We start from the raw sequence: 21,718 nt of genomic DNA on the forward strand, positions 1-21,718 counted from the left end.
GGCATAACTGACCAGCAGACAAGTTCATTGTGTAAAATACACATTGCCATGAGCTCTCTGTGATTATTTCTAAGTACATATCCAGTTTGACTATACTGACTGAACTTTTTTAGGACTTCAGGGTATTAACAATCATTTGAAACAAAATGACTGGAAAGATATGTGTGCAGAAAGAATTGGAATCATGATGGAATATTTAAATGTAGCTTGACAAAATTTGCCAGTCAAACTTGATCAAAAGGAAAAGCTCCCGCTCACATTTTCTATGTGGTAATAAGTGGAAATGGTCTCATAGATTTTTACTTCTGAGTCTTGTTTGTCTTTAAATGATTGCAGGGAAAAATGTTTAAGATGGCAGAAATTTTTCTCAAATTAAAAGAAACTGAAAAATTGCTGTTGAAAATATGAATGTGCTAGATTTCTTAATCTCACATAATCATTATTCTTAGGGGTATTTTTTGTGCTTTTAGTATTCAAATGTTCTCAACTTTTGATTTGTTGTAAGTCTTTAACAATGTCACAGGGATAAAGCATGGCACAAAAGACGGTTGCACCCATAGCTCATGATTTCCATGTATTATTCTGTTTCAGACAATAAACCAAATTCATAGCTTGGTTCTTTATTGAAATTCTTTTCCTTTTCTAATAATAAGAATTTAATTTTATCCCATAACTGCATTTGAGATTAATTGGGACCTTACATTTTAGACTATAGTAACATTTTGGGATCATCTATAATATTTGGATGGTTTTGTTTATCATCCAATTATTTTGTTAAATTTACAGTGGACATTTTCATAACAACAAAGGCTTATATGCCAGGTATTGTGCCAAATGTGTAACTTTTTATCCTCATGTCAGACCTATAAGATAGGCACAATTTTATATTCTTTTCACTGGTAGAAAAATGCGTTTAGAGAGGTTAAATGACCTGCCTAAGATCACACATCTCACATCTAGCAAGTGGTCTGAAACCCATTACACAACATCAAAACCATAGTCTTGAAGCATTACACTGCAATATCTCCTTTCCAGGAAATTTTCTATATATTCATCTTTAATTTCCTTTCTTCTTGTACCTTTGTTTCCACCATTTGTTACCTATGTTATGTGTTCTTTTTAGTAAACCAATTTTCACCATCCCATAATAGTAATAGTTCTGTTATTCTTAACCACTGCTCAAGGTCTCTGGAGCAATAATTGGAGGCTTGGAACCAGTGAACTTAAGTTTATACTTAAAATTTACTCGGAAATTGCTCATTTCAGTTTTCTAGTATATGTGGACAAGTTATATCATCAAAATGTGTTGCTTTATCTACATTTGTCTATTTTCCAAAATTTTAATGTGAATATTCACCATGGTTTATCTATTAAGATGTATTTATGTAAATACATCTACATCTATCTATATTAGATATCATTTAATTATAGAAATACTATAAAAACATTTTCCCCCAGAAGAAATAATGCAGTGGGATGTTTGGCTCTGAAAAAGTATTGGACTCAAAAAGTTCCTAAATTTTTTTCCTTAAACGCTACAATTAAAGATAAACAAAAGTAGATATACATAAATATATTAAAAAGTTGTAAATTTCTGGTTGCTTGAGATAATTATATATTTTCTGATGCGTCCCATTCCAAAGTCTATCTGCTGAAATGCAGCACTATAATCTGCTTTCTGAGTCCTATAAGGTGTAGTTTTAAAATTAAGGTCACAAGAAGGTGAAGACAGGCAGTAATACACTTGTTGACCCTTCACAGGAATTCCAGATAAAACCCCAGAAGTTGAGTCAGAGATAATCACAAGATCTGGAATTTACAATAACAAACTCTCCATATATCTACCTGTCAGACTTCTTCCTCTTAGGGAGGGACAAAAGGTCACTAAAATAGCTTTTTTTCATGAAAATGTTTTTACCCTTCTTTGGAGGGTAATGAGAAGTTATAGTATAAATTATATAGGGATATTAGATTTTTTTTCATTGACACTGTTTATTCTTAAAGGCCCAAATATTAATAACTTTTTTTCGGGAAGATTATAGTAGAAGTGGGAAAAAAGTCATAACAAGAACAACAAAAAAGGAAAACAAAAGATTGATTACTGAAGCGAAGATCAAACGTTAGCAAATTTCACAAGATTGAACATGTGAGAAATTTTAATTTAAATGAAATTCAAAACAAAATCCATGCAATTTTTTCAATCCTTATGTAGCCATACGCTAAGGTGAGGTAGTGCGATATTAAATAAAGGCATCACGTGCTTCATCCTTTTTCTACTTTCTTCCTAGTAAATAGAAAAAATCATGAAAATACTGCCAGTTATTATTATAATTTTCCTAGCAATAATTCTGTTGATAAAATTCTGTTTTCTTAGGATTTCATAGGCAATAGAAAACAGTGTAGAGTTACATTCTTTTAAGTGTGTTGTCAGTTCTACAATATTAACATAATTTTACTTTCCTTTACAAATATGAGATCAGCCGTGGCTAAGTATTAAAAAAGTAAATCCGTGTTATTATTTCCCATCTCTCTCCACCCTGGGTTTTGGTTTAAAAGACAAATATTATAGAACATTCAATTTATTTTCGTTATCTACAGCATGGATATAAGTCTTAAAATGAACATATACAGTATACTTGAATTTTATGGTACATCTTAGTAATGTTTAGTGTTTTGAATGTAACAGAAATGTATAGCATTTCTAAAAAAAACTTTATCATGTAAGAATATGATACATCTATCTTAAAAATTCAATGACATTTTTTTCAAAAGAGAAAAATATAATAATATCTTATTTTCATTTCTTATTATATGATGAGGACTGCAGGCAATATTGTTGTTAGAGGCAATCAACATTTTCCAAAAGCCAAGCAAAAGACACATGTTGTCACTTAACCTAAAGGATCTTATCTATCTGGTATTCATTCTGTATGGCCTGTGACTTTCCATTAATGTGAGATAGAGAGCGAATGGGGAAGGGAACAACACTTAATTGAGATGCTATCTCAATGCTATTTTTCATTTTACAGATGAAGCTAAGGGTGTGAGCCATGTTTGTTTTGCTTACTTGTTAACAGAATGAATATTTTTAAATTAAAGAGGAAAACTTTTCAAATCCTTGGACTAATCAATTTACATAAAGCAATTGGATATGCCAACTGGAACCTAAGTGATATTGTTTGATCTGCCCGTTTTAAGACAATAATTCTTGCTTGTCTTAGGAATGTTTTCCCTAATTATTCTTTGTTTCTCTTAAAAATATGGAAACTTGATTGGTATTGGTTGATTCCTGATTTATAACTTGCATATTCTTCTTGCTTGGTTTATGAATCGTCAGGCTACAGGACAAAAAATAACCAGTAAGATGACTTTCTCCATTTCCTCAGTTTTTACTTATAAATTATGTACATCCTTTCTCCAGAGCTAAACAAAATTTCTTATCCAAATTCCCATTTCTTTTAGGAAGTCTATATTAACAAGAAATCAAACAATATCACTTTTCTTTTATCTCAAACTTTCTATTTGGAATCAAGTTTGTTTTTGGATCATTTTTATTGTCTCTTCTTGGTTTGTGTGACATCCTTAACTCTTTGTTGCATCTGACAAAAGACATGCTCTGCTTTTTTCCTTTTTTTTTTAAATTAATTTTTATGTGGAATTCAGATGAGAAAGAATGCAGTATTGCTTTGACTGCCTGCCATAATATAAAATGTAGTAAAATGTACAGCTGGTGATAGTCTAGTTAGAATTTTTTAATGAAATATAAAGGAAAAGACCAGGTGCTTAATTCTTACATGCTGCATTTCTTTTAAAAAATTCATGGTATCTTTTTGAATAATTTTTACTCATGCAGATGTTCTTAATATTGGAAACAGACGTTTATTTTATTTCCTTGGTTCCCATTTCACACTAAGCTTTTGTACAAAGAAGGTGGGCTGAATAGCTAAATTATTTGTGAGTCAGGATTCCAAGGGTAATTATTCTCAGATAATTGTCAAATGACTCATGGCAAGACTTTCAATAATGTGTACCTTGGTTTGTCTAGTTCAGATCTGGAGGATAATGGTTGTTTAACATAATAGAAAAGAACTTTAGGCTATTTAAGAAGACATGCATGTCAGTAAAAATGTGTTGACTCTTAAAATAATAGACAACCCCATTTATATTATTTCTTAGAGGATGAATCATTGCTGTAAGAACTGTGTTTCACAAATTTCAGAATTTTGAAATTTCTAAATAATCAAAAGTACTTTTTCTTTTTAGCTCAACACACATTATAAGAAATTCAGTCTGAGTCATTTAGAATTAAGTGACTAGAAGTTATAATGATGATTTAAGCTTTCCCCCCAAATTACCAGTATATAAAAATTTTGGCTCTGTGGCATGGTCCTCGGAGATGCTCGGCCTTGCCCTGTGCTAGCCATGGCCGACTACCTGAGAGCGGCGGCACGTCCTACGTGCCAGATGATGGACTCACTGCACAGCAGCTGTTCAACTGCGAGGACAGTCTCACCTACAGCAACTTTCTCATTCTCCCCGGGTACATCGACTTCACTGCAGACCAAGTGGACCTGACCTCTGCTCTGACTAAAAAGATCATTCTGAAGACCCCACTGGTTTCCTCACCCATGGACACAGTCACAGAGGCTGGGATGGCCATAGCAATGGCGCTTACAGGCGGTATTGGCTTCACCCACCACAACTGTACATCAGAATTCCAGGCCAATGAAGTTCGCGAAGTGAAGAAATATGAGCAGGGATTCATCATGGACCCTGTGGTCCTCAGTCCCAAGAATCGAGTGTGGGATGTCTTTGAAGCCAAGGCCCGGCATGGCTTCTGCGGTATCCCCATCACTGACACAGGCTGGATGGGGAGCCACCTGGTGGGCATCATCTCCTCAAGGGACATTGATTTTCTCAAGGAGGAGGAGCATGACTGGTTTTTGGGAGCGATCATGACAAAGAGGGAAGACTTGGTGGTAGCCCCTGCAGGCATCACACTGAAGGAAGCAAATGAAATTCTGCAGCGCAGCAAGAAGGGAAAGTTACCCATTGTAAATGAAGATGATAAGCTGGTTGCCATCATTGCCCAGACAGACCTGAAGAAAAACTGAGATTACCCACTGGCCTCCAAAGGTGCCAAGAAGCAGCTGCTCTGTGGAGCAGCCATTGGCACTCATGAGGATGACAAGTATCGGCTGGACTTGCTAGCCCAGGCTGGTGTGGACGTGATGGTTTTGGACTCCTCCCAGGGAAAACTCCATCTTCCAGATCAACATGATCAAATACATCAAAGAGAAATACCCCAGTCTCCAAGTCATTGGAGGCAATGTGGTCACAGCTGCTCAGGCCAAGAACCTCACTGATGCTGGTGTAGATGCCCTGCGGGTGGGAATGGGCAGTGGCTCCATCTGCATCACTCAAGAAGTGCTGGCCTGTGGACGGCCCCAAGCAACAGCAGCGTACAAGGTGTCAGAATATGGACGGCGCTTTGGTGCCCCTGTCATCGCTGATGGAGGAATCCAAAATGTGGGCCATATTGCCAAAGCTTTGGCCCTTGGGGCCTCCACAGTCATGATGGGCTCCCTCCTGGCTGTTACCACTGAAGCCCCTGGCGAGTTTTCTTCTCTGATGGGATCCAGCTAAAGAAATATCATGGTATGGGTTCTCTCGATGCCATGGACAAACATCTCAGCAGCCAGAACCGATACTTCAGTGAAGCTGACAATATCAAGGTGGCCCAGGGGCTCTCTGGGGCTGTGCAGGATAAAGGATCCATCCACAAATTTGTTCCCTACCTGATTGCCAGCATCTAGCACTCCTGCCAGGACATTGGTGCCAAGAGTTCGACCCAAGTCCAAGCCATGATGTATTCTGGAGAGCTCAAGTTTGAGAAGGGAACATCCTCAGCTCAGGTGGAAGGTGCTGTCCACAGCCTCCACTCATATGAGAAGCGTCTTTTCTGAAAAGGGATACAGCACACCCTCGGTTTTTCAATAAAAGTTTGAAAAAAAAAATTTTGACCAATGTCTCACTCTTTAGATAAAATAGGGGTCCCTGGCTGGATAACTTACAGAGCCATGTGCCTGATAGTCATGGATAACCCATGTGTCAAAGTGATGATTTGCCAGCTTGGTTAATGAATGAATATGCAAAGGACCTCAGGATATGTTTTGTGAGTGATTATCATTATCAGTAATGATGAGAATGAATTTATTGTGAGTTAGGTTACTTTCTGTATTTAATAATCTTCATTTTTCAAAGTTATATCATTCTGGAAAGAAAAATTACTAATGGATTTCTATTTGACAAATCATCTTTTTATAATGCATATGATCCTTTAAAAAAGAATTATTTTCTCACTGCTATTTATTCTCTCCACATTGACCCTGCTAACAGGAAGAATATATCTGCTTGGGAAAGAGGAATCCCCAAATCTAGGCTTTGTTCTACCTCTGTTTCCCACTAATCGATTCAAATAGATGTTTAAAAAAAACTCCTCAAAAAAGAAAGTGCATTGTCTTGAATGACTACGTATTCTTGCTATTCATAAATTTCATTCTGTTTTCCTGATTTACCCAAAATAAGGCAGTTTTCCTGTTGAGGTTAATTTGGGATATGTAAAATAACCCCATCCTCTAAAAAACAAGGTTGAAATATTTTATCCTGGATATCAGTGACAGTCATTTGTTTTTCACTATATTTAGATTCTCTCAGTATTCTTCTTAAGTCACAAGTTGATCAAGATTGTGATCTCATTTTGGTATAGTGTAAGGCTGTTGAAATGGAAAAGATTAAGAACCAAAACCAAAACAAAACAATTAAAAAATAACTTGTCCACTGTTTCTGGTCCCAGTTACCATATTGTGGTTAAAAGCAGCTCCATATGATCTATCACTCTGATTCGTTTTCCCCTTGATTGTAAATGATAACCCAAACGTTCTTGGGCATACAAAAAAAAAAACCAGTTCATTCTAATAAAAAAAGTTTGTGGAAGTGTGTGGGAAGTACAGAATTGAATTAATTCTGTGCCCTTGGAAAATTTTGACAACTGTACCAAACGCAACACATTTTCATCATTTTTAATATGGCCCCAGGAAGGATATTAGTCCAGTAGATTTCTCAATCCTGTGATAAGGAAAAAAACCTTTTGTTATTTTCTATCATTAATTGCTTCTTTCATCTCTCAATGGTAGTGCTATGGTGCAAGGTGGAAAGGGAAGTGGTCAAAGTTGAATAGCAGAGCAGAGTATCATGTTATCTGGATGTCAATGGTAGGCACAAGTTCACTCAGTGTAGAACCAAGTGAGAAAGACTAGGAGGGATGAGGAAATAGTGCAGGTTGTGTAACCATACACACTCACAGATCCATTCAGGAACCAAATAAAGGACCAAAAGCAGCAAAAAGTAAAAACAACAAATTCTGCCATTGAAATTCTCAAATTTCACATTTTTTTCTTGATAAAGAATGGGCATATGAGAAGGCATTTTAAAAATGATAAGTGCTCAGAATTTCAACTATGGAAACACAACTAATTGTCAAAATTGTGAAATATTTGGCTTATTACATTAGTACTTTAGCAGGAAATAAATATTGCCAATGTTTGTGTGTTGGGGAAGCAGGAGTGGAACAGAAAGAAATGTGAAAGAAATTGCGCCTGTACAAAGTATAGATATTTGCCTTCTTGGTATATTTCTCTCTGGAAATCAATGAAATAATGTGGTTTTGCCTATTCTTAATGTGACCAAATGACTTTTTCTTTAAAACAAAAATTGAGGGTAGAATTTCATCTTAATGGAATTAAGCAAATATATGTGCGTGTGCAGGCACTCGTGTGTGTAGCTGAATAAACGCAATGATCAGTTTTGAGTTTAATGGGCTTCCAAGCTCAATAATCAAGCACTATATATATATATATATATTTTAACATCTTTATTGGAGTATAATTGCTTTACAGTGGTGTGTTAGTTTCTGCTTTATAACAAAGTGAATCAGCTATACATATATCCCCATATCTCTTCCCTTTTGCATCTCCCTCCCTCCCACCCTCCCTATCCCACCCCTCTAGGTGGTCACAAAGCACCGAGCTGATCTCCCTGTGCTATGCGGCTGCTTCCCACTAGCTATCTATTTTACATTTGGTAGTGTATATATGTCCATGCCACTCTCTCACTTTGTCCCAGCTTACCCTTCCCCCTCCCGGTATCCTCAAGTCCATTCTCCAGTACGTCTGCGTCTTTATTCCCGTCTTGCCCCTAGGTTCTTCATGACCACTTTTTGTTTGTTTGTTTTTTAGATTCCATATATATATGTGTTAGCATACGGTATTTGTTTTTCTCTTTCTGACTTACTTCACTCTGTATGACAGACTCTAAGGTCCATCCACCTCACTACAAATAACTCAATTTCGTTTCTTTTTATGGCTGAGTAATATTCCATTGTATATATGAAGCACTATATTTTTTAAAGATAGGAAACTGAGATCCAGTAAAGCTGGCTTATCTTACACCTTTGACTCCTGATATGTTCTTCATACTGTGCCTCTCTTTGGTGAGTGAGTGAATGAGGCCAAAGTGTGCTTCAATTGGCAGATTTTTATTTTCCCACTTTTCTGACTTCATGCGAGTGATGATCTCCCTGTACCTTTATTTCTAACATTGGGACTAAACTATCGCATCGTCCATCAACTCCTTTCTTAGCATGAATCAGTTAACACCTGTAAATCACTTTAAGTCACTGAGGGAAATGTGCGATGTAAATACAACGTTAGTTGTGAAAAAAACCCCACAAAACCAGAAGCTAATTTCCTTCAAAAAGCATTGATATTTAAGGAACATAATGCTAGCTTTGTCTAGCTGAGTTGCCAATATTTTGCAAACAGAAGTTTTATTGTGCCAGAGGCAGCAAGAACAGGTGAGCTTTTTCCTAATGAGACAGAGTGAAAAGGAAATATTGAGGCCTTTACAGTCCTAAAAGTAATGTGGAAGCAGTAATGTGGAAAGAGAAGGCAAAGACAGCCAGGATTACTCTGATGATATTTAAGTTTGATTATCCTATTGTGATATCTTAAAATTATAAAGATAAAAACATCAACTTGTGGGTTTTAGACTTTCCTATTGGTTCTCTGACATCAGTGTTCGTAGGAATGGGTCATTGTATCCTTTATCCCCTTAGAATTCAGTAGGTTGTTTGCATATTAATGTTATAGAATAGAGAAATCTTATATATTAGCTGTAATAAAACAAACAGAAGGGCCTCCTTAATTACTCATTTGCTTTCTGTCTTTGAAATTCCCATTGTATATTAAAAATAACTAATGAAATACCTTGAAAAAAGACAGAAAATATTTTTTACCTACGAAATAATGAATAGGGAAGTATGCTTCACGGTGAGCAAGGAATTCAAGATATTTGCTAGCTTTGCCCCAGATCCTCTTTGTAAGGCTGATCCATACTGGAAAATACCAAAATGCTGCCTTAATGGTAAAACTATCTTGTATAAAAAGAAAAGAAATAGCTTAAGAAAAAAAGCAGAGAAAGAGGGACAGAGAAAAAAAGGAAGGGAGGAAGGAAAGGACAGAGGGAGAGAAAGAGGAAGGAAGGAGAAAGACAAATAACAAATATCTGCCCTGCTTCAGCATTATTGGGAGGGGGAGGGACAGCATTTACCTCAGAGGGTTTTCACAGTTTTAAGAAGCTCTTAAGGTGGAATTGTTAATACAATGAAGTAGGAGGCCAAAATTCTACATATAATTAATGGTAAAAATGTGAAAAAACTTATTTATACTAGATGGATATATGGAGAGATATATAGGTCCCATGCTCTTCTTGGCTAGGTAAATAGGGGAATGGATGCCGGGGGGTAAATTTAGTCTAATCTGATAATTTCAGTCTCATTTGGGTAAGTGCACAATCTTTCACTCCCCTTTCCTCCTCTTTCCCAAGATGGGATCTGAGTGTATGAGATGGCCTAACACATTCTCGAGGGAAAGGGGTCCTTGGACCCATGAAGTCTGCCAGTTCCTCTGATTTCTGTGAAAATGTCCCTTTGTGCTTGCCCAACTGGCTGTCTTGGATAAAGTGATGGTCCACAGGTCTGCCGGTCTGGGTCTCTGTTGTTAAAGGCCCAGTGATGCCTCTTTGACATAAATCACAGCAAGATCTTTTCTGACCCACCTCCTAGAGAAATGGAAATAAAAACAAAAATAAACAAATGGAACCTAATGAAACTTAAAAGCTTTTGCACAGCAAAGGAAACTATAAACAAGACGAAAAGACAAACACTCAGAGTGAGAGAAAATATTTGCAAACCAATAAATAGACAAAGGATTAATCTCCAAAATATATAAACAGCTCATGCAGCTCAATATTAAAAAAAACAAACAACCCAGTCAAAAAATGGGCAGAAGACCTAAATAGACATTTTTCCAAAGAAGACATACAGATGGCCAAGAGGCACATGAAAAGCTGCTCAACATCACTAATCATTAGAGAAATGCAAATCAAAACTACAATGAGGTATCACCTCACACCAGTCAGAATGGCCATCATGAAAAAATCTACAAACAATAAATGCTGGAGAGGGTGTGGAGAAAAGGGAACCCTCTTGCACTGTTGGTGGGAATGTAAATTGGTACGGCCAGTATGGAGAACAGTATGGAGGTTCCTTAAAAAAATAAAAATAGAATTACCATATGACCCAGCAATCCCACTACCTGGCATATACCCTGAGAAAACCATAATTCAAAAAGAATCATGTACCACAATGTTCATTGAAGCACTGTTTACAGTAGCCAGGTCATGGAGTCAACCTAAATGCCCATTGACAGACGAATGGATAAAGAAGATGTGGTGCATATATACAATGGAATATTTCTCAGCCATAGAAAGGAACGAAATTGGGTCATTTGTAGAGACGTGGATGGACCTAGAGACTGTCATACAGAGTGAAGTAAGTCAGAAAGAGAAAAACAAATATCGTATATTAACGCATATATGTGGAATCTAGAAAAATGGTACAGATGAACTGGTTTGCAAGGCAGAAATAGAGACACAGATGCAGAGAACAAACCTATGGACACCAAGGGGGGAAAGCGGGGTGGTGGTGGTGTTGGGATGAGTTGGGAGATTGGGATTGACATATATACACTAATATGTTTAAAATAGATAACTAATAAGAACCTGTTGTATAAAAAAATAAAATGAAATTCAAAAAAAATTCAAGTCTCATACATAGCTTTTATTTTGCAAAGTTCTGTCTAGGTGAAAGATTAAATGAAAACTTGAAGCCACTGATTTCTACAGAAGACATTGCAACATTACAATATTAAAAGTCAATGTCGGCTAGAGGGGTGGGATAGGGAGGGTGGGAGGGAGGCTCAAGAGGGAGGGGATATGGGGATATGTGTATACATATAGCTGATTCACTTTGTTGTACAGCAGAAACTAACACAACATTGTAAAGCAATTATACTCCAATAAAGATATTAAAAAAAAAAAAAAAGGCCCAGTGATGCATCCTGGCTGCTGTGGCCCTTATTGCAGCCTCACACAGTTCCCCTCTGAGTCTCTGCCTGGACTCACTCTGCAGCAGCCAACTCCCATGATGAGCCTCACTGAGAATCTTGCTGGCTCTCAACTCAGATGTTCTCTGAGTTCCTTCTTCTAGAGACTTCTAGGTCCCATCCATACATAGCATATTAACAAAAATGGTTCAGGAAAACTAAACTCAGGCAACTCTTCTGCCAAATTTCTGTGCTATCACTGTCAAATTAACTTTTCTATGGCCACCTCATTGGTGTGCCTGGGATGGGGGCACCTGTGAACCAGTTTCCTCCTAGAGTCCTTCAGGCTGATATTCACCTCAATTTATCTGATATAACATCCTCTTTCCAGACTCAATTCAGAGAAGGGAATTCACTTTTCTCATCCCCAACTTCTCATGCTCCCTTCTCCTTTTTCTTCTCAGAACCCTCCAAGACTGAATGAGGCAAGAGTTTTAAGAAAATACTTCCTCTTACTTTGTTTTTTTTTTGTTTGTTTGTTTTTGTTTCCAGCCTTTTAAAAAAAATTTTATTGGAGTATAGTTGCTTTACAATATTGTGTTAGTCTCTACTGTAGAGCAAAGTGAATCAGCTATATGTATACATATATCCCCTCTTTTTTGGATTTCCTTCCCATTTAGGTCACCACAGAGCACTGAGTAGAGTTCCCTGTGCTATACAGTAGGTTCTCAATAGTTATCTGTTTTATACATAGTATCAAGAGTGTATATATGTCAATCCCAGTCTCCCAATTCATCCCACCCCCCTTTCCCCCTTGGTATCCATACGTTTGTTCTCTATGTCTGTGTCTCTATTTCTGCTTTGTTAATAAGATCATCTATACCATTTTTTTCTAGATTCCACATATATGTGTTAATATACGATATTTGTTTTTCTGTTTCTGACTTACTTCACTCTGTATGACAGTCTCTAGGTCCATCCATGTCTCTACAAATGACCCAATTTCGTTCCTTTTTATGGCTGAGTAATATTCTATTGTATATATGTACCACATCTTCCTTATCCATTCCTCTGTTGATGGACATTTAGGTTGCTTCCATGTCCTGGCTATTGTAAATAGTGCTGCAGTGAACATTGGGGTACATGTGTCTTTTTGAATTATGGCTTTCTCTGGGTATACGCCCAGTAGTGGGATTTCTGGGTCATATGGTAGCTCTATTTCTAGCTTTTTAAGGAACCTCCATACTGTTCTCCATAGTGGCTGTATCAAGAAAAGGGAACCTTCATACATTGTTGGTGGGAATGTAAATTGATATTCCCTCTTACTTTGTAACTGAGACTTCTTCTATATCCTAGTCTCCTTTTTCTGAACTTCAGCCTTTTTGCTAAGTATTATTCAAGGATAGGAATGGAAAAGAGGAAAAGAATGGCCTAAATATCAGGGAAACTTAGTTTGCGGGGTCTTTCCAAAATATCTGACCCATTACATTACACTAGTAACAAAGCTGCCAAGAAACTGGAGTTTGTGGATCATGGAAGGGTGATGTAGGAAAGGGCTTTAGTGACACAAGGCAGCAATGGGGTTAAAGAGGACGTTGGCTGGTAAGAAATTCCACTGGGAGGATTGGCAGAAAAAATTTAAATTGCTTATTAATCTGTGCTGTACTTCTCCATTCTGTGCAAACCTATAATAACATTTTATCACATGCAATAGATGTGATGAAGCAGAGCTCCATGCTTTGCATAGACTGGGGCAGGAAGGAGAACAACTCCAGGAAGCAAATGATGAGCAAAGTCCTGGAGAATAAAACTGAGGACACGAGTTCAAGGGTGATATCATCCAGGAGAATTAAAGCTATTTGCCTTTCTGCCTCCACTACACTGGCATCTCTGATGAAATTCCCAGAAATGAAAAAGTGAACAAGAAATCCCTCAGTGGTGAAGTTACTGTTTTGTTTTGCTTTGTTTTAATTCTCAAGTTACCTCTACAATCAAACTACATAATCTGGTGAGACACAATTAAAGCACATTTAATTACATAGAGTTTCCTTGAGAGCAGAATTCGATTTAGGACATGTACATCTTTTACATTAGCTAAAAAGGGTCTATTTGCTTTATCTGAATGTATTTCTGAATTGAGTGTCATAACGGGGTACTAGAATAGTACTTTAAAGGTCAGCATCAAACTTAAATATTCTTAGAAAAATACAGTACCAGCAGGTCATCTGATATAAAGGAAAATTACTTTTAGGTCTCTTGATATTCCACCTGTATCTTAAAGTAAGATTTTAAGAGCCTGCAAATTTTACCAAATGTGTTTTGATATCACTGGAAAGATACTTGGCCGGTGTTTGTCTGCATCATTTATTATCCCATTTATTTTTCTTTCTCTGCCTCCACTCTGGGCTCTGTAGGAAGAACTTATTTGCTATAAAGTCATTTCCAAGTTGTGCTTTCCTTACTGTATTCTTTTCAGAGATAATTAATTCCAGAATTTTCATCTATTCTTTTACAAAAACTAATACCATTTTCATTAATCATTTTTGTCCTTGCTCATCTCTGGACTTTCTTTATGGCTTCTGAAACCCTGCATTTTCAAGGGGAACAGCCAATTATTAATTTATAATATTTTGCAAAGTAAAAAGCATTCTCATTTTTTTCTGTCTTTTAATTTAGAATAATGACTCATTTGCCTGCTTGACCAATGCATTTTATGCAATAAAATAGTCATGTGAAAAATGACATTTTAGATGTGAGTTGGAAAGATCTGTGTTTCATTAGGATCCCATAATGTGAGTGACTCTTTGGATACTGTAGCATGGCGGGGAGCCTGTTTTATGATGGTATATTTGAAAGATATATTTATTGTTCCCCCTCAAGAAAAAACCAAGAAGAGAAGGAAAAATAAAGTTAAACTTTAGTCTTGGGGCAGAATCCCTGGGGTACATTTGGGGCCATCAAAAATCTGACCCCTCTTCCCAAACGAAAGCAAAACTTCCAGGAGTTCTTAGTCAGCTTATAAACAAAGAGGAGAACATACAGAAGTAATGAAATTTCCAACTGTGGAGAAAAGCACTCATTTATTTTTTTAAAATCAGGGAATGATTGATGTGGTTGCAATCTGATGTTTTCTTTTAAAGAAATTCTTTATTTCACTGTTACTCCCCTACCACCTGCCCCCACTCCTTCCTCCAGATACTTTATCACGAAGCAATACTCACCTTATTCAGACTTCCAGGGTTGGATGAAAAGAAAGTTGGTTTCTGTTTTCTGTGCTTCCTATTCTCCCCTCCCTAGTAACTCCACATTTGTTACAATAATGCAAATTGTGAGGAAGTCCTGGCTAATTTTTACCCCTAAACTTCCAATTGCTTTTGAGGTACCTGGTTATTTCTTTGAACTACTCCTCTTTTAGGCAAACACCTACAGCACCGTTGGTTATGTGTTAGCTGAACTCTGGCAATCTCTGAATTTTAATCAAAACATGAATTAGGAAGAGAGGTTTATTTTTTGTGTGTGGTGAGACTGATTTTATTAAAGTATGACTAAAGAATTTCTGTGCTTGTGACAACACTGCTTTAAAACTCACACCGCCACTTTTTAATTAAAATTTTTTAATTTGGTTTCTCAAGGCAGGTTTGGGAGAGCTTCACACAGAAGACAAGTAGTTTATAATTTCCTTCTAGGATGTCCAATGTTAAGATCTTTCTAAAGTACACATTGACACACATGTAGACACCAGAGAGATAGAAGCTCCTTTTTGCATCATATTTTTCGTGTCTTTAGAAAGATTCTGTAAGTCAGAGTGTGACTTTTATCAGAGCTGAGGGCGAGGAGCGTCCCTCTTTTTTCTTGCTTTTTCTAGAAAAGCCCCCTTAGGAATTACAGTAAGAAGGGTCTTCAATGAGATTAATGGACGACAAATAGTATAAAGCGGCTAAGACATGCCCTGGCCCTTCAGGCATTCAGAACGGCACATGGAGATCCTTAATATTATGTGGTTCTTTGTAATAGAAACCAAATTCAAAATGCTAGAGTGTCAGCCACCAAGCAGGTTCAAAAGTTTGCTCTAATATATGGTGATATTTTTTGTTTCCGTTACCTGGGAACTTTCAGTGAGGGGCAGCTTCGTTCCTTTCTACTTCTGCTACGTGGACCCCCTTGTTGCTGGTGTCTACTTAAAACCATTTATAACTCTACCAGATGTTTCTGATTTAGAAAGAGTACTTTTTGAACCATTTCTTTCTAACTTCCTTCCCCCTCACACCCCCCGCCCCCCGCCCCGCTCCTCTCAGGAGCTAATTCCAGTCAGGTTGGAAATTACAAAGCATGTTGTTTAGTGCCAGGAATGATGTGCTGACCGACGAGCAGAGGTAGGGCTTGAACTGGGGTCCTGAGGAACAGACTTCAATAGATTAGAGTATCAGTCTACTGAGAAATGTGCCATGCAGAAGCTTGATTTCCCTTCAGTCCAACTTAATTTTTCAGACTCTGTAACTGAGACTGGCAGTTCTGAGCCCCTTGTTCCTTCAGCACAATTTATCAGCACAAGGTCAGAGAATTCTTTTGGGCCTGTTTCTCATGAGCGGTGATAATTATGCATATAGACAGCCCTACTCATATTATGTAATGTACTGAATGAAGCGGGGAGAATGGTTTTGATTTAAAATCAGAAGCACCGTCACCAGACCCAAATATGCCCAACATCCAACTAACCCGGGAATCACCTCTCATGTTCTGGATCAGATCCATCAACACACCCCCAATGAAGACACATCCTTCTCTTTATGACTATTGATGGGCTTTCAGCCTGACAATTCAGAAATGTGCCATTGACGTAGGCCACATTCAGAGGAGAATGCCTTCTGGGATTTCTCAGTCATCGACCTAAGTGGGGGTGATTTGGTGGCAGGAAATGTCTCCAGATAATGCATTCTTCTAATTTCTTTTGCAAATACTCTGCATCTTAGCTATTAATCAGGGAAGCTCCCACTTTTCCCTGTCAGGGCCATTCGCCCATTTGGCCCATGTTTTGGCTGTGGGAATGGATGAACAATGTTCAGTTCATTGCAAGGTTAAGCAGATCAATGCTCCTGTCACTGTCTGGTTAGATGATATTTAACATCACTCTAAACAAAAGCATTTCCAAACAAAGAGGAAGCGTGGTAGTAAAGATATAGCATGTGAGTAGGTACTTTGTGCTAGCTTCCTTACACAAAATCCAGAGGATTTTGTTAACATTTAAAGCTTCTTTTGACCCTTAGGTAATTTTTATATTCCACCAGCTGGGTAGTAGAACTAATAGCAGTATCTACTAGATGGAATCATTGCAGCTCTTACTCCTAGAAAATAATTAAAGAAATCTAGAAAGCCGTTAGGGTTAGCTTTGACTCATGAGATAGTTAAATGCAGGTAAACCAGATACACAACGTTTATATCAAAGAGGAATTAATAAGGCACACTTGAGTAATGAGTGGCCCAGGTCACATTTCAGGGCCACCCAGAAATGTTTCCCATACATTCATCGCACTGGACAAAGCAATTCACAACAGCCTTAGTCATCTTCTCACTTTTCTTCTAGGGGCCATTGCTATTGCAATATCATGGCTAGCATGTTTTGAGAATCTGTGCCTGTCTGTTGTATGCTGTGATACTGGATTTGTAAAAACAAGCATCTTAACCATTTGTTATTTGTACCTTGTTTGCTAGCTTTCCTTTTACAATTTTCCAGGGTTATTTATTTTTTGTGTGTAGCTGAAGATAAATATGTTTCATTTTAAAACTTTTCTTCAGTAACAGCAAGAATAAGAGAAATCCAGTTGTAATTTTTGGTGAATTTCCCTGGTTTGTATATGTTGCCTTTCTCTTTACATCATTTCAATCCAATCAGATGTCTCAAGGAAGTGGATGCCAGGAATGATGAATCACTGAAGCCTGTCCAGGATCAAAATTCAATGTAGGTGGAGTGTGCTGGAACATTAAAGTATGCCATGGCTTTTCAATAGAGATAATACCTTATGCTTGGCAAATTGAGAACTGACATCTAATAACTTGGTATATCGGAAACCAGATTATAAATAAATGTATGGTTGAGACAGGTTTTTAAATATTATTTTGAGTGCCAGAAAGAAATCTACCCTTAGTGGCTCACAGAGATGTAGCTTAGAGAAGCTTTATCTTGCTGACTATATACGGATATACATACATATATATATATATATGGTACAACACAATACAGTATCCTAATGGCTACTTTTTATTTAAGATTTTAAATAATCCACATGATAAAAATGTCAAGAACTTATTCTGTGAATGCCATTTCACTTCTTTTCTATTTGTCTTTATTTGTATGTGTTTCGGGATTATAGAGTCTATATTTGCCTTTACTTTCCATCTTAAGCTTTACCACAAATTCTGTTACATTATGACTTACCAAGAATGTTATTGGGACTGATTTTTTAATATTCATGTAATATGAATATGTTTATATGTATACATATGTATATTCAAAAGGCTATTTTACTTTTTCTTTAGCTGGAAATAATAATATCTTTAGGTCAGGAGTTTAAAAAAATCTAAACCATTTCAAACAATAGTCTTCAGAAAAGCAATGTGGACTCAAGACAGTAGTTTGTATTGAGAAAACCATAGTGGAAATACACTTTTTAATATTTTGTGAAAAAAATTCTGAAACATTAACATAGAAGCCACAATATGAATACTTTCCTTATTTCTTGAGAACACTTTGTGTCATTCTTTTCATGTCTGAGCACTTCAGTTTTAATCATCACCAATTTCTCTTGCGAACAGCCAAGTTGGAAGGCAGCTTTAGTTTCTACATCAAAATCTTAGAGATGAGAAGGGAAAGTAAATTTGAGCTTCACTAGCTCTTGATTTGAGATCAGCACAGTTTTGTACTTGTATAGTAAATATTTTTTTAAAAAATCGGTCGTTTTCCTTATGCACAGTTCAAATCAGTTCATCTCTGTCCCATCACCCCTGCAGCAGACCATATGTTAGGGTCTGTAGGATGGTGTAGAGGGAAATTCGTTATGCTCTATCCCCTCAAACTGAGGAGGAATATATACACTTAAGCAAGCTAATGCTTAGGAAAAGGATAGACAGTTATCTCAGAATTTCACAGAGGTAGCAAAATCAAAAGGAAGGACCTAAGTGCAAAGGACATTGAATTTAAATCCAGTGAGGAATAGTTAAAAAAAATTCTATTTGAGCTGGTGCAGTTTGAGTTGCAAAAAATTTGCAAGAGATTCTGCCTCAGCCAGTCATGATAATGAAACAATATTTCCTAAACAAATAAATGATTACCAACCAGAGAAGATTTCTAATGTGAATTATTCTAGTTTTCTGAAATCAGATGCCTTCTAGAAATTTTATACATTATTATTAAGTATATGTCCTTAATACCATTTTAATTATTTTCTGATTCTTGGTCTTGCCAAATTTAGTTTTGCCAACCTCAGTACTTTTCAGGAATGTTGAAAAGTTATCCCCCAAAGTTAACCCACAAAGTTAATGAGGGATTCCTGTGTAGTTGATGCAGAACAGCTGAACGGTACAGGAGCAGTTTAGCAATAGATCAAAATGATGTTCCAATAAAGCAGTTGCAGGGTTTTTGATGGGGATGAGTATGAACTCAATAAGCCCGCTTAAGACTCATTTTTAAGACTGCAGAGATGAGGTTGTGCTAGATTCAGGCTTAGTTCTAACAGAGAGGATAGGTGGCCACCAGTCACCTTGGAACGTCAGAGGGTCACTGAAGTTCTCTAAAAACTTCCATGCTTGTGCCTCTGTGTACAAACTGGACCCAAGCCTGTCTATTGCATGAGAGTGAGCAGACTGGTGGAGGTCTGCAAGCTGATGAGTGGTTTTAGCTAATCAGGGAAGAGTTTCCAAGCACTCAGTCCTTTATCTAACTTTCTGGCCTCTCCTGTCACGGAGACAGTTTTTGCTGCTGATGAAGTGGGTAAGATTCAGATGTACACCAAGTGATGCATACACCATGCCGCTTTGCCTACTGGCAACCAGCATTTGCCTCTGCTGGGCTCAAGCCAGCTTTTCCCTGGCACAGCTGATTTTGTTCACGGTGAAATGGGGCAGAGGGATCATGGAGCCACAAGAAGCCGGGCTTCGTCCTCAGTTATAAAGTTGTGCAGAAGGAGCTTTGGAGCAGAATTCTCGTGCTTGCTGATCTTGATATTCTTACTCTACATCACTCCCAGCCTAATGTAGGGAAATTTCTCAAACAACATCACATTTTACTTGAGTAGCATCTCCAGACTTCTATTCACCTCCCTTTGTTCCAGTGGTGGTGTAGTTCATCTTCTAAACACCTTTACTGCTTTGCTTTTAATTTTTGGTTTTCCAGATAAAATTTAGATTCTAAATCTAGGTGTTATAGGGCAAAACTACTAGCATATCTCTGAAAGCTTTCAGTCTTATTGCCCAGAGTCTGCTTGTGCTCCTTAGCTATTTTGTTAATAATTTTACTCCTCAAACAGCGATGCAGGCACTTGAAATGTAGTCTGGTATCCTTATGAGAGACCCAACTAATATTTTATATGTATGCAGATATATGCACTTTAAAAAAAGTACCTCAGCAGCAAATACAAATAAACTAGCCATTGCTACAAATTTCTTTTTGGGGGTGGGGTTGGCCTTTATCTGGTAAAATTCCAGTGGGCAGAGAGCTTGAGCCTGGTGGTTAATTTTATATCAGATTTCAGCCAGCCGGCAGTTACCCTCGTCTGCCGGTAGACTACTTTCTCTGTCATTTGGTATTAGATGTATTACACACCAAGCAGTAATTATCTTTGACACATAATTATTACGGTTTTGATGACAAGAAAGTCTTTTCTTTCCCTGCTTTCATAACATATATTCCTGAAAGTCCAGGCTTGCAAAACGCAGCTAAAAATCAAAAGCACTTGGCTTCAGATTGAACTTGAAGAGAAGGGATAAAACAAAAGAATTGTGTGTGCATGAGGTAGGACAGCTTGGGGAGGGCAAAATTTTAAAAAAAGAGAGAGAGAAAGAAAAAGATACAGACTATTTGAAAGTTTCCCAGATGATCTCACATAAGTAGATGGCTGAACAGGAATGAAACCTCGAGGGTCATCAATGCCCTGGAGAAAATCTGCCGGGACACAGCCAGGCCAGGTTCCCAGCAGGAAAAGGGTGCCTTTAAAGTAATAAACTGATCAAGGCTTGGATTAAAAGAGAGAGGAGAGGAAAAGAGGAGGCTCCTGGCAAGGCCACACAAACCGCACAAATGAGTTTCTAATCCTGCCACCAGGGCATTTTCCAGCTCTGCACTCTGAGTCAACCTCAGCTGCAGGACTGGATGAGCAGTTTAACAATTCTTGCCTCTAAACAAAGATTTTTTTTTTTTTTTTTTACATGATCAGAATGTGGCATCTTGAGTTTCTTGAGCCTGGGGGCTCTGCAGGGTTTAAACCGGCCAAATGCCTGGCACTCCTCCAGTTCTACCTGCGACTGTATTTCTTGTAAAGCTGGGTCACCAAGCTTTGGCTGCAGAGCTTGGTCTTGGCTCTCTTGAACAATTCCCTGGAACTTCTGCTTAGGAGCATCTGAGGACAGTGGGAGGTGGTGAGGAGGGTGGATGGGTGGAGACAAGGGGATGGGGAGAAAAAGGGGGAGTATTGGAGGGACATGCTAAAGACTGGCATTATAATACATGGATGTAATAATTTAACTCTAGGAAGCTGATGTTATCCAGGATCTGATTAGCACAAGAGGAAATCTATTGGGTTGGCTGATGGTGACTGCACTGAGATGGAAGATGTTTTCCTTTTCCCCATTTGGAAGTCAAAAATGTGGGTATCGGGGAGTCACTTATGTTCCCAAGGATGCTCCCTTTCCTTATAGACTTCTCAGCTGTAATTCAATAACAATAAACAAGTGAACAAACGTGAAAGCAGCTCTAATTTTAGTTCATTTTATTATTTAGAGATGGGGAGTGGAGGAGGGGAGGAGGTGGAGGCTGCCATCTATGACTAATGCTGTCTTGCAAGCTCTTAAGCCATATTTAGTAACATGGGGTATAAAAATAAGCTTTTGGTTCAATTTTTTTTAAGCAGACTTCTGTTTCCTTTCTTCTATTCCCTCTCCCAAAGACGGATTTAACTAATTACACTTTCAGCTGAATGCTGATAGACATGTATTTATTATCGGTG

The 21,718-nt window shown here is 37.6% G+C and overlaps 1 pseudogene; it reads left to right on the plus strand.

Annotated features, from left to right (window-relative positions):
• Positions 1 to 6,011, plus strand: part of LOC133084658 (inosine-5'-monophosphate dehydrogenase 2-like) — an 83,813-nt pseudogene extending 77,802 nt beyond the window's left edge.
• Positions 6,012 to 21,718: the final 15,707 nt, after the last annotated feature.

The sequence above is a fragment of the Eubalaena glacialis genome, chromosome 2 (assembly GCF_028564815.1).
Source record: "Eubalaena glacialis isolate mEubGla1 chromosome 2, mEubGla1.1.hap2.+ XY, whole genome shotgun sequence".
Lineage (NCBI taxonomy): Eukaryota > Metazoa > Chordata > Mammalia > Artiodactyla > Balaenidae > Eubalaena > Eubalaena glacialis.